This window comes from Manis javanica, chromosome 1 (genome assembly GCF_040802235.1).
Source record: "Manis javanica isolate MJ-LG chromosome 1, MJ_LKY, whole genome shotgun sequence".
NCBI lineage: Eukaryota > Metazoa > Chordata > Mammalia > Pholidota > Manidae > Manis > Manis javanica.
In genome coordinates, this window is record NC_133156.1 from 107244999 (window position 1) to 107257479 (window position 12481).

The 12481-nt window shown below is 37.2% G+C and overlaps 1 long non-coding RNA gene across 2 annotated transcripts in view; it reads right to left on the reverse strand.

Annotated features, from left to right (window-relative positions):
- LOC108383524 (uncharacterized) overlaps positions 1–12481 on the reverse strand; it is a 242378-nt gene that overhangs the window by 113975 nt on the left and 115922 nt on the right. For both annotated transcript variants that reach the window (XR_012130020.1, XR_005062363.2), the window contains exon 5: positions 9455–9698. This is a non-coding gene — a long non-coding RNA (uncharacterized lncRNA). The remainder of the gene's footprint in view (positions 1–9454; positions 9699–12481) is intronic.

Genomic DNA, 12481 nt, shown 5'->3' on the forward strand with positions numbered 1-12481 from the left:
TTTATATTGTGGCTATACGCTATATTTAAAATAGTTCTTTTATTATTTAGAAATTTTGATTATCTGCTTATGAGATCTCATTAGTTGATAATTACTTTTAGTGCTGGCTTTTCCATTTTCTGCCCTCTCTGCCTTTTTGGGCTTGCATTATCCATATTATCTTAAATTCCCAGTTGTCTCTGATGATTAGTTTAGTTATTAGATAACATTATCTATAAACACATTTAACTGGGCTCATTAAATGGCACTATGTCCCAACGTGCAAAACACCTACAAATAGGTGGCATCTGTGCTGCCTAAGTTCTGCAATGCAGAGAGACTCCCCTCACCTCCCTGCTGTGAGGTGACAACTGATGGGTGGGGGAGGCTCATGGGCCTGTAAACACTGCAGTCATGCCAGCTACATGTTCAGAGGGGGCTCGCTGTTGGCACAACAATCTGCTGTCACAATCTTAAAATTACTGAGATTTTTATTTTTGAACTTGTGTTTTATCTACTTCTGATGTGGATGGGCTTGACTTTTAAAATAAGAAAGAGGAAATAAGGAATTTTGAAGAGGTGAAATTATCTTCTTGGGGGATGGGAGTGGAGGGTATTGTGAAATATGTAGGGCGTGTAGTGGGGCTGCCTGGTAATACTGGGACTCAGCCTGGGACTTGCGATCATACATTTGTCATGGTTTAGGAGATTTTCTCTAGCCTTGTTCATCCACATTGGTGTCAATAAGAAGCAGTTGAAGAGTTAAATTTGAGCAGGGTGGAAAAGTTTTATAGGCAAACACAACAGAGAAGGAGCCTGGAGGGACTCTGAAATCCAAGGTGTAAGAAGCAAAGTGATGACTTCATGGAAGGAGTCAACAATGAACACATGGACTGAGGGCCCAGTGAGTCTGAAGAAGTTTCATTTGGCAAAATGGAGTGTTAGTTAGCAAGACAAGAAATGCTGGTTAATGGAGGGGGTTGGTTGAAATCAACTTTGGAGAAGGCACAATTACTGTAAGTACATGTGAACATATGACTGGAGTGGAGGAGAGAAATGAAATGCATGTGATAAAGCTTATCCTTTTCACAGCATCCAGCATGCTGAGCAATGTATTTTCGTGAAGTTCCCCCAAAGCAGTGACAGCAGTATTGGAGGAGAAAAGGGACACAAACTGAGATCTTACACGGTGATGGTTCTAGACGGAGCAGCGGGGCCTCTCCTGGTGCTGCGCATGTCGAAGTTGCTGGCTGGAGTGTAGGGTAATCATGGCCCTAGCACCAAGCACATGTATGGAGGGGGCAGGACTTCCCTTCGTGCTGAAAGGGGTTTCAGGGGCTTGGGAGGAGGGGTGGGCAGAAGGAAAGGGAAGTGTTACTTATCAAGGAATGAGGACAATGTGGAAAGGAAGACAATCTTCTAAAACTTATTTTAAAAATCTCATGACTTCCCTCAAAGATTAGGTCTGTCATAGTTCTAGTCAGAGTCAGGAAATTATGGCTACATCGAGCTAGTTTTGTCCATTGAACGTGCTTTTTCTCCACATTGTTTTCTATTGAATTACATGTCACCAGGTTGAGATACCATGAAGCTCATTGGCAACATGCAGTCGCTTTACAGGCAGTAGCTTTTATCTGATCAAATTATCAGAGTCTAAATGTGGAAAAGGAAAAATATTACATTCTGTGTCTACTCAGCAAGCAAACATTTCTTGGGGATCTGCTACGTGCAGAGCACTGTGCTAAACAACGGGAAATGTGAAAATAGATCAGATGCTATTCCTGTCCCAAAGACTCCCTGGACTCTAGACAGTGAAACAGTGTCATGGCAACTGGAAGCACTTGTACCTTCCAACAGTCCACGAGGGAGAGGGGGCAGTATCATTTATAAAGCAGAATTTTTCTTATACCTAGTCTCTAAGCAGTCTGGCTGCTCAGCTGGGCAAGCTGATATCCACACCTGCAGTGGAGGGCTGGGCTTCGTTTGCACTTCCAAATGGCAAAATGGCCAAGTCTGGTGATAGAGTTGGGCTTAAGCCGGGCTCTAGAGACCCATGGGAGTTTAAGACACACAGTTACCAAGGCATAGGACAGCAGCACCTACAGCCAGACAATCCTCTGAGCCAGCAGCTGAGTTTCAGGAGCAAATGGAATGGAGGAAAATTGGGGACTCTCATAGAATGGATCCCATAGAGAATTGCTTCTGAACACTACCATTTCCAACTTCATGCAAAACTTTAATCTTTTAGTAATTCATAAAGTCACGTATTTATATCCCAAGGCTCTGTTTGCATGCTTTTGTTTTTGTATTCCTCAGGACTGATATTCAAACTGAAACATTAGGCAGAAATCAAATCCTCTGTTAACATAACCATAAGGAACACATCTGCCAACTGTTCTGGCTCATTGGCCACATTGCCGAAATCATCCATATTTTCTGGCTATTTACTTACATATAACAAATGTCTACTTTTGATATGGCATAATATAGAACCCAGTAGACCATAGGGTCACTAAAATACTGAAAAATGGCAGGTTTGGTGTATCATCTTTAGCTCCTCTAAAAAATTCTCATAATTAACCTGGATACTTAGGGAATATGATGTTTTAAGCTTTTTAAAATTGTTCATGGTTTATCAGAAATACTCCCCTTCTCTCACCCAACTTCACTATTAACTGAAACTGATCATCATTTTGGGTGCTATCTACATTGTAGCACAGATTTAGGGCTGGAAAGAACCTTGGAAATGATGACATTGGGTTAGTGATTTACCAAAATCATGCAGTTAGTGGTGGAGACAGATTTTAAAATATCAGTTACTGTTAAGGACAGCCCAACAATTTCCTCTAGATTATTATTTTTCTTCATTAAATCTCTGATAATGTCCTCACATAAATGACCTTTTGCTAAAAATCACATACAGAATATATTCCAAATTATTTGGGAGCTCTGGTTGGTGACAGAATAAAGTCATTTTCCTTTAATGGATATTTGAAGATATTATTCTATTCATATTATCATTCTTAGTTTCAGCCAATGTCACTATTTAAAAAATCTGGAACCAAGGTTAGTTTTGGCAGCAAGCAGAAAATGAAGGTTGCTTTGAGTTATAGGTGGACTTCTTGATGTTTTTATCAATTTAAATAAAGGTTCTACAGCTCCTGTAAGATGACTTTTACAAGGTCATTGCATATGGCTGAGTCATTGCACTGCTACTGGAAAATGACTTTAGGAATAAACCATACGGAGACTTGAAAGAACCCTGTTTCTCACTATGACAGTTCTGCAAGTGAAAAAAATAGCCTTGAATCCAAATAAAGGAATAGAATGAGCCAGGCATTTCAGCCACTGAACAGAATATTTCCAGAAAAATGTACCAGTTTATCTCCATTAACTATATAGTTTGATACTGATATTATTTATTTACTTCCTGGTAAAGAGATTTCCCAAAATAATTATAATTAATATGAATATGCCCATAACTACCAGCACCTCATCCCTAATGAGGTAGATATCAAATTTAGACACAAATCCTATAGCACTTGGCTTTGGAAGTGTGAGTTTAATATGTAGGACTAAAAATTCATTTCAGACCATAGGTATACATGGATAATAGTTTCCTTTGTTAATGCCTCTGGATAATTTATTTTGTGAATATTCATAGAATCTATACACATTAGATTTTCATTGTTGCAGACACTTTCTGACTGAAAAGAATTGGATGGTTTAATGGAAGAACAAAAGAGAACAGTTTTATTCTCATCAAACAATGTATTAAGATTTTTAAAAACTGCTTTTTTTCTTAAGTCCTTCTTGGTCAATTTCTTTTTCCTTTTTTTTTTATTTTTTATTTTGGTATCATTTATATACAATTACAAGAGCAACATTGTGGTTACTAGATTCCCCCCATTATCAAGTCCTCACCATATGCCCCATTATAGTCACTGTACATCAGCATAGTAAGTTGCTATAGAATCACTACTTGTCTTCTCTCTGCTATACTGCCTTCCCTGTACATCCCCTTACTACATTATGTGTGCTAATCGTAATGCCCCCCCTTTTCCCCTTTCCTTTCCTTCCCACCCATCCTCCCCAATCCCTTTCACTTTGGTAACTATTAGTCCATTCTTGGGTTCTGTGAGTCTGCTGCTGTTTTGTTCCTTCAGTTTTTGCTTTGTTCTTATACTCCACAGATGAGTGAAATCATTTGATACTTGTCTTTCTCTGCCTGGCTTATTTCACTGAGCATAATACCCTCTAGCTCCATCCATGTCATTGCAAATGGAAGGATTTCTTTTCTTTTTATGGCTGAATAATATTCCATTGTGTATATGTACCACATCTTCTTTATCCATTCATCTACCGATGGACACTTAGGTTGCTTCCATTTCTTGGCTATTGTAAATAGTGCTGCAATAAATATAAAGGTGCATATGTCTTTTTCAAACTGGGCTCCTGCATTCTTAGTGTAAATTCGTAGGAGTGGAATTCCTGAGTCAAATGGTATTTCTATTTTGAGTTTTTTGAGGAACCTCTAAACTGCTTTCCACAATGGTTGAACTAATTTACATTCCCACCAGCAGTGTAGGAGGGTTCCCCTTTCTCCACATCCTCGCCAACATTTGTTGTTTGTCTTTTGGATGTTGGCCATCCTAAATGGTGTGAGGTGATATCTCATTGTAGTTTTAATTTGCATTTCTCTGATGACTAGCAATGTGGAGCATCTTTTCATGTGTATGTTGGCCATCTGAATTTCTTTGGAGAAGTGTCTGTTCAGCTCCTTTGCCCATTTTTTAATTGGATTATTTGCTTTCTGTTTGTTGAGGTGTGTGAGCTCTTTATATATTTTGGATGTCAACCCTTTATCGGATCTGTCATTTATGAATATATTCTCTCATACTGTAGGATGCCTCTTTGTTCTACTGATGGTGTCCTTTGCTGTACAGAAACTTTTTAGTTTGATATAGTCCCACTTGTTCATTTTGCTTTTGTTTCCCTTGCCCAGGGAGATATGTTCATGAAGTTGCTCATGTTTATGTCCAAGAGATTTTTGCCTTTGTTTTTTTTTAAGAATTCTATGGTTTCATGCTTGCATTCAGGTCTTTGATCCATTTAGAATTTACTTTTGTGTATGGGGTTAGACAATAATCCAGTTTCATTCTCTTGCATGTAGCTGTCCAGTTTTGCCAACACCAGCTATTGAAGAGTCTGTCATTTCGCCATTTTATATCCATGGCTCCTTTATCATATATTAATTAACCATATTAATTGTATGATTAATCAATTAATTATATATGCTTGGGTTAATATCTGACTCTCTATTCTGTTCCACTGATCTATGGGTTTGTTCTTGTGCCAGTACCAAATTGTCTTGATTACTGTGGCTTTGTAGTAGAGCTTGAGGTTGAGAAGCAAGATCCCCCCAGCTTTATTCTTCCTTCTCAGGATTGCTTTGGCTATTCGGGGTCTTTTGTCATCCCATATGAATTTTAGAATTATTTGTTTCAGTTCATTGAAGAATGCTGTCGCTATTGGTCAATTTCTTAAGCAATGAATCAAAATGAAACTTTAAAGAGTTTTTCTTTTGGCTTTTGATATGTATTCAATAGAGTCATATGCCATTGTCATTATATAATATTAAGTTTCCACTAAGTTATACTAAATAGCACTTATGAGATATTTACCATGAGTTTACAATGTGTATGTCTTATTTGTTACACTATGAAGTAGCTAAAGCAGGGTCTTGTCACCACCAATTCACTGCTGAAGACATGGAAGCTCAGGATCCATGTGACTTGATCTATATGCCACAACTAGTGCCCCTTCAAAATTGAGCTTTATAAAATTTAGACAGTTCACTGATGTATGTGAATATTTTGACCTATCTCTGGAGCTATATACAAATAAGTAAATGAAGCCGGTGCTTCAGTGTATCTTTATTTTTAACTTCCTAATTTTGTCATCCTCTTGGGCACTGATCTCAATGGCTCTGAGATATTCCTTCATTCTTCATTCTTCGGAGCACCATTTCACACTTCAGGGAAGGTCTGAAGTTTCATTGTTATTAACCTTTAGCTCCTGAAGTAGAGAATATCATGCAAACAGAGAGTTTCCCATGGAGACAATCAGTTTACAAGGGCCATAACAAAATCAAGATCATTCCAGGTCTAGGACAATGGCATTGTCTTTGTCCTGAATCTAAGATTAATTTATGATCCATTCACAACCTCCCTGAAATCCCTTCAGAGCTCAAGTCTGTTGTAACATAGGTTATTAGAAGGCTATTGTCATAAAAGTCCTTGGGAATCATCCAGTCTGACATGTTCATTTTATAAAAGAACTCTGAGATAGACATTGATCAGGGGAAGAAGTGAGTCAACTTCTCACATTGAGTTTGCCTCAAGCTGAGGCCCCTGACTTCCAGACCTGCAGTCTTATCATCAGTAATCATAACTAGCCTGGGCAGGGCTTTCATACTAACTAACAAAAAGCTCTGTACTAGGAGCCTGTCATGATCTTGCTAAGTAAGAGCCACAACCATTATTTTATCAATGAGGAGGCAGGGATAAGGGATTTATTGGAGGCAATTCAGCCCGCAAATGGTAGAGATATGCTATGATTATATGACAAGTTCTTTCCACGTGGCACAATCCATCCCACCAATTAGTGACTACTGACCTAATCACTATGACCTGAAAAAGCCCATCTATCAAGATCATGATTCTGATCACAACCATCATCACTTATTCAGTCATTCCTTCAATAAACATTTATTACAGACCCACTATGTGCCAAGTATAGATATTCATTCAGTATTTGTATATTTTTAAAAAAATGAAATTTAAGTACAGTTGGGTCTCATTGTCCATGGTAATTATGTGCTGTGAATTCTCTCCACAATTACTAAATTGGTAAACACTGACTCATTGCCCCACAGAGGAAATATGGGGTTAGGTTCCTGTGAGTCTCAGCTCACATTTTCATCAATCAATCAATAGTTAGCCTTGTTTTGTGTGTTTCTGTTTAAAGACACCTTACTTAATATATATTCACAATGACTCATACTTGAATGAAGCTTACCTAACACAGGTATCTTTTTCTATAATGCACATTGCAGCGTTCTTGCACTTCGGAACACTAGACAGCATGCTAGCACCACACCCAGGGACCATTTTAAACAGTGAAACTATCAACAAGAAGAACAAAAAATTCAGAAAGTGTAACACTTAACGGATCCTGAAAAAGGACAGTTTAAAGTGTGAGTGCTTAAACAAGAAGGCGTTTCCTTGCTCCACCTCAGCTGGGAACGTGTGTGTCAGGTAACAACTTTGTCACCAGTCTGTGAGCATGCACATCCATGAGTGACTGACTGCTCATGCAACCTGGGACTGATTATGGTTATAAATAAACCATAGCAGGTGGATGAATTCACAAATATGGAACCCATGAGGAACAGGTAAAATGAAATTTTATTTAATTTCTATCATTATTAAATTCTGATTTAAAATACAAAAAAATTTAAAATGAAATACTCATTAAATAGCCACTAGTTTAGAATAAAATAAAATCTAATCCTTGTCCCTACAGAGCTTAGAATCTAGTCCCAAACATAAATAGTAAACATATAAACAAACATAAAGCATATGATTTTAAAATATAACTTGTATAAAGGAAGAGAATAGGCATGAAGGAGTGGCAGGGCCCTTTTATCCTGGGTGGTCAGCATTAACTGAATTTTTATCTCCAAATTGGGCCCAGGAAGTTATCAGTAAGAATGTCAGTTCAGGACAAATCTGGAGAATCTGCTTCCTCACCCTTCCCTCTCCTCCTTGTCACCTAGAGGGAGGAAAGCAACACTCCACAGCTCCTCTTGAAGGAGAGTTTCTGCCAGAGGGGTGTGTGTGTGTGTGTGTGTGTGTGTGTGTGTGTGTGTGTGTGTTTGTGTTTGTGCGTGTGTGTGTGTGCACTCTCATATGTACACACATCATGGCCCCTGAAATGAGTTCACTGCCTGTACTGATGTACTGACCTGACCTGTACTCCGGAACCACCACTCTATGATAGGCATACACTCAGGCCATTCACTCTGCAGCACAGGAGGGGAGGAAACAATGTGAAATTCAGTTTTTTATCTATCAAGAGAGAGGTGCTAGAGTGGATTTTTGCACACATTAAAAGTACTAATAAAGATGTAAAATTGGTTAAAGGGTTTTCTAAGAAAAATGTCAGATCCTCATCACAGAAGCAGATTAGCACATTTTAGAGTTGGAATGGGCTTCAGAAATATTTAATTCCAACCACTTCATCTTAGAGAGATAGGAACCAAAGCATAGTTGTTCTAGGTTATAGAGATAATTACTTGCAGGCTCTGGATAAAACAGATCAATTTTAGATGACAAATTCCCTTGGAAGAATACATATATATTTATAAGTCCCATACTTAATAAATGTTCAATATTGGATAAAGGTTGAATTGTTACAGTATTTGTATGGCATGTTTAGATGTCAACTGAAGGCATTTTAAAAACAATGTATTTTTTAAATGTCTAACTGATGATTCATTCTTTACTAATAGTCAATCTAGCACTTTCTATCCACACACCAAACACTGATGAGAACAATTTAATTCAAGCAAAGATTCCTTTACTAACCTGAAGGCCATAGGCTATACAGTTAGGATTGTGACAGGCTTCGTCAGAATCAACTTTAAGCATGGAACCAATAACACGCAGTAAGATTTTTGAAATTAAAAAAAAATCTATATTGTCTTTTATCCTTAATAAAGGTATCTATATTCTCCATGGAATGACAATAGATAAAACTGTTCATCAAGAAGTAAAGAGTTTTAAAATGCTTTAAAGATGGCAATAAATAAATAACCCCTCATAAGCAAATAAAGACAAATAAGAAACTGAGAAAATCATTTGCAACATAACTCAAATGGTTAACAACCCTAATACAAAAACAACTTCTAGATATGTGAAAGGAGATATTTATCCCCATAGAAAAATGTGCAAGATAAATAAACAGTTCACAAAAAAGAAATACAAAGAAATGGCTGTTAACCTTATGTAAATATGGTCAGCCTTATTAATAAGAGACAATTAAAACTACATTGAGAAACCATTTTTTACCTATTAGATTAGTAAAATTTTAAGTGTGGGGAAATGGACATTTCTAAAAATCACTGATGGCAATACAAAATGATAGACCCCTATGGGAGGGAATTTGACACTGTCTTCCAAACCTATACAAGCACTTAGCCTTTGACCAGAAATCTCATTTCTAAGAATCCTTCCAAAGTACTATGGCAAAAACATGAAACAATGTCTTCACAAAGATTTTTATGCCAGCCTTGTTTGAAATAGTGAAAGATTAGAAATCATCGAAACAGCCATCGCTGGGTCTATTAGTTTTCTAGGGGTGTTGTAACAAATTACTACAAAGTGGGTGGCTTAAAACAACAGAAACTTACTATGTCACAGTTCTGAAGAGCAGAAGTCTGAATTCAAGGTGTTGGCAGGGCCATGCTCCCTCTGAAACCTGCAGGGAAGAAACCTTCTTTGCCTCTTCTAGCTTCTGTGTTTGCCAGCAATCCTTGGTTTTCCTTGACTTACAGATCCATCAGTCCAATATCTGCTCAGTTGTCACATGGCCATCTTCTCCCCATGTGTGTCTTTCCTCTTCTTATAAAGATGCCAGTCATAACAGATTAGGATCTACATAAGATATGAACATGACTTCATCTTAACTTGATAATATCTCCACAGACCCTATTTATAAATAAGGTCACATTCACAGTTACCAGGGGTTAGGATTTGAACATATTTTTTTTGTGATGAAACAATTCAGCTCATAATAGTACTCGATAAATTGAATAAACTTTGGTACATCAACAAAATAGAAATCTATGCATTTATCATAGCAACGATCAATGTATCTGCATACTACTATGGAATATTTTCTAGAATATATTGTTAATTAAAAAAGGCAAAATGAAGAAAAGTGTAGATAGTATGACAGGCTATACTTAATGTATTTATTTTAAATTATAAAATAATAATAACAATAAAGGAGTTAACCTAAATAGAGAGGGAGTTATATGGAAGAGACAAAAGCAGAAGTTAAAGTTCCATGGATATCAGTTGTTTTGTGGATTTGATTTCAGAATCATGTAAATATTACACATAATTATAAGTCAAAATTAAAATTGAAAAAGCAAACTCTAAACATCAAAAGCAAATTGAAATAGAATGAATCTGTGTTTCCAGTTGGTGGGGCTGATATATAACTATTCCAAATATAAAGCACAGTAATTTGAAAGCAAATACCTTAGCAGAAAAAGAACTGTGGGAAAAAAAACAAAAACTTAACACTGTTTTCCAGCAATCAGATTGTTAGTGGTAGTATTAAGCCAATTATGTGTGCCATCTATATAATAAAGAAAGAAATTGTGATGATGTTGGTGTTATCAAAAACCAGGATTTTGGTCTGGGAGAAAGGTAATACAATATAAGATTCAATTAAAAATCCTAGAGTTATTAATTTCACTTGGATGAAGTGTGACAGTGGTATTGTGGTTATATTTAAAAGAGGAGCTCTTGCCTTTAAAGACAAATACTGATATGTTGACAGATGAAATAATGTAATTTCTGGGATTTCTCTCCAAATAATCAGGAAGGGGGTAGGGGCAAAGAGTGGGGGTCTTAAAACCGGATTAACCACAGTAGATATTTGTGGAGCTGGATTAGGGGTACATGGGAATTCATTATAATATTTTCTCTACTTTTTATATGTTTGTTTAATATTTTTCTCTATATACTATATTCATTACATATGTATACAAGTATATACACTATGAATATTAACATACATATGTTGATAAATGTTCTAAATATTTATATATTCACATATACATGTAGTGTACACATACCTAATAAGAACAAAAAAAAGATGGACAGATTTTTATTGACCCAGTTGGCATTGAATTGGCATGGCCTTTTGAGCATCACTATCCTGCCCTTTGGGCAACAATGTCAACCATAGTCTTCAATCTAAACTCACTCACCTTCTTTTTGGGACTCTTACCCACATATGGGAATTCCATAGGAAAACAATAAAATCTCTAGTGATTCCCAGTTTTCTATTTAATTTCTCAGCTGCCACCACTGCAGATTTTCTGATTCCCAGCTTGATGTAGGTGTGGCAGTCATAGTCATGTGTGGATTGTGGGTGCTCTCCTGTAAATTTGTGCAATAGGGTTGAAATATGTCACCACTGACACCTGTTTCCTTCCTAGACAACACCAGATGCTTTGTAGGTTGATCTAATTAAGTGTTGCATCTCTTTAGTCTTTTGCTCACCAGATTAATTTGTTCATTGGTGATAAAGTTCAGTGACTCTAAAGTGTGATGATGAATCAGATAAATCACCTACGTCCACTAGGAAGGAATGAGTAAGGATTTGGGGAAGGAACCACTAGGGGATGGGGGCTACTCTAGTGAACCCCCCTCCATAGGAAACCTGAGGCCAGAAACAGAGAGACTGCCCTCACACCTCTGTAAATACTCTTGTCTCTTCTCTTTGGGATCAACACCAGCTACTACTGGGTCTCCTCTTTCTCATCTTCAAATTGCACTCTTCGTTTTAAATAGGTATATATATATATATATGCTATGAAGATTTATTCATGTCAGGGTCTGGGTATTGATAAATTCGGTAGAATGGATAAATTTGTTTTTCCTTGACCTATTTATAAAGGATAGATTCCTTCTGGTTGTTCTCTGTCTCCCACTGGAAAGTCCATTCACATCTGTTTCCCCCTTGAGTGCTTCAGAATAGGGCTCTTGAGAGAAAACAAAAAGTTTCAATCATGGCTGCCTTCCCTTGAGTCCTTTAACTTTGATTACTCTTTAATAAAATACTAAGAACTGTTAATACTAAGAACATTTATTTTCCTACTGAATTTGGGAGGCTATGGCACTGTCAAGACCCTCACCAAGAGAATTTCTGGACCAGAGCTAAGAAGGTGAATGGGATGTGCTAGAATAGGCTGTTGGTGTCAGGAACAACCTGTTAGGATTTCAATTTAAAATAAGTATTTTATATTTTACACATTCAACAGTTACACTCTTAGTAGTTCAAATTTTAAAATTTTGGATTAGGTTATTGATCCTGATTGAGTTTATCCGATGTCTAATTGTGTGAAACAAAGGCATAGCCCAGAACCCTTCAAAAATTACTGTGCCCATGGGATCCCCAGGTCTAAAATAAAATGTTGAGTAGGACACGGTGACTTGATCATGCTCCTTCTGATAGCAGAAACACCAAAAGCCAAAAGATGATCAGATGGGATGCTCTTCTGTTCTCCTATCTGCAAATGGAGGCAAGACCACCTGCTCTCTTCTAAAGCAGAGCAGAAGCCAAATTTCAAAAAAGAGGAGGGCGGGTCACTCCAAAGACTCAAGGTGCCCACAAAGCCTGATCATCGCTACGAATGCAG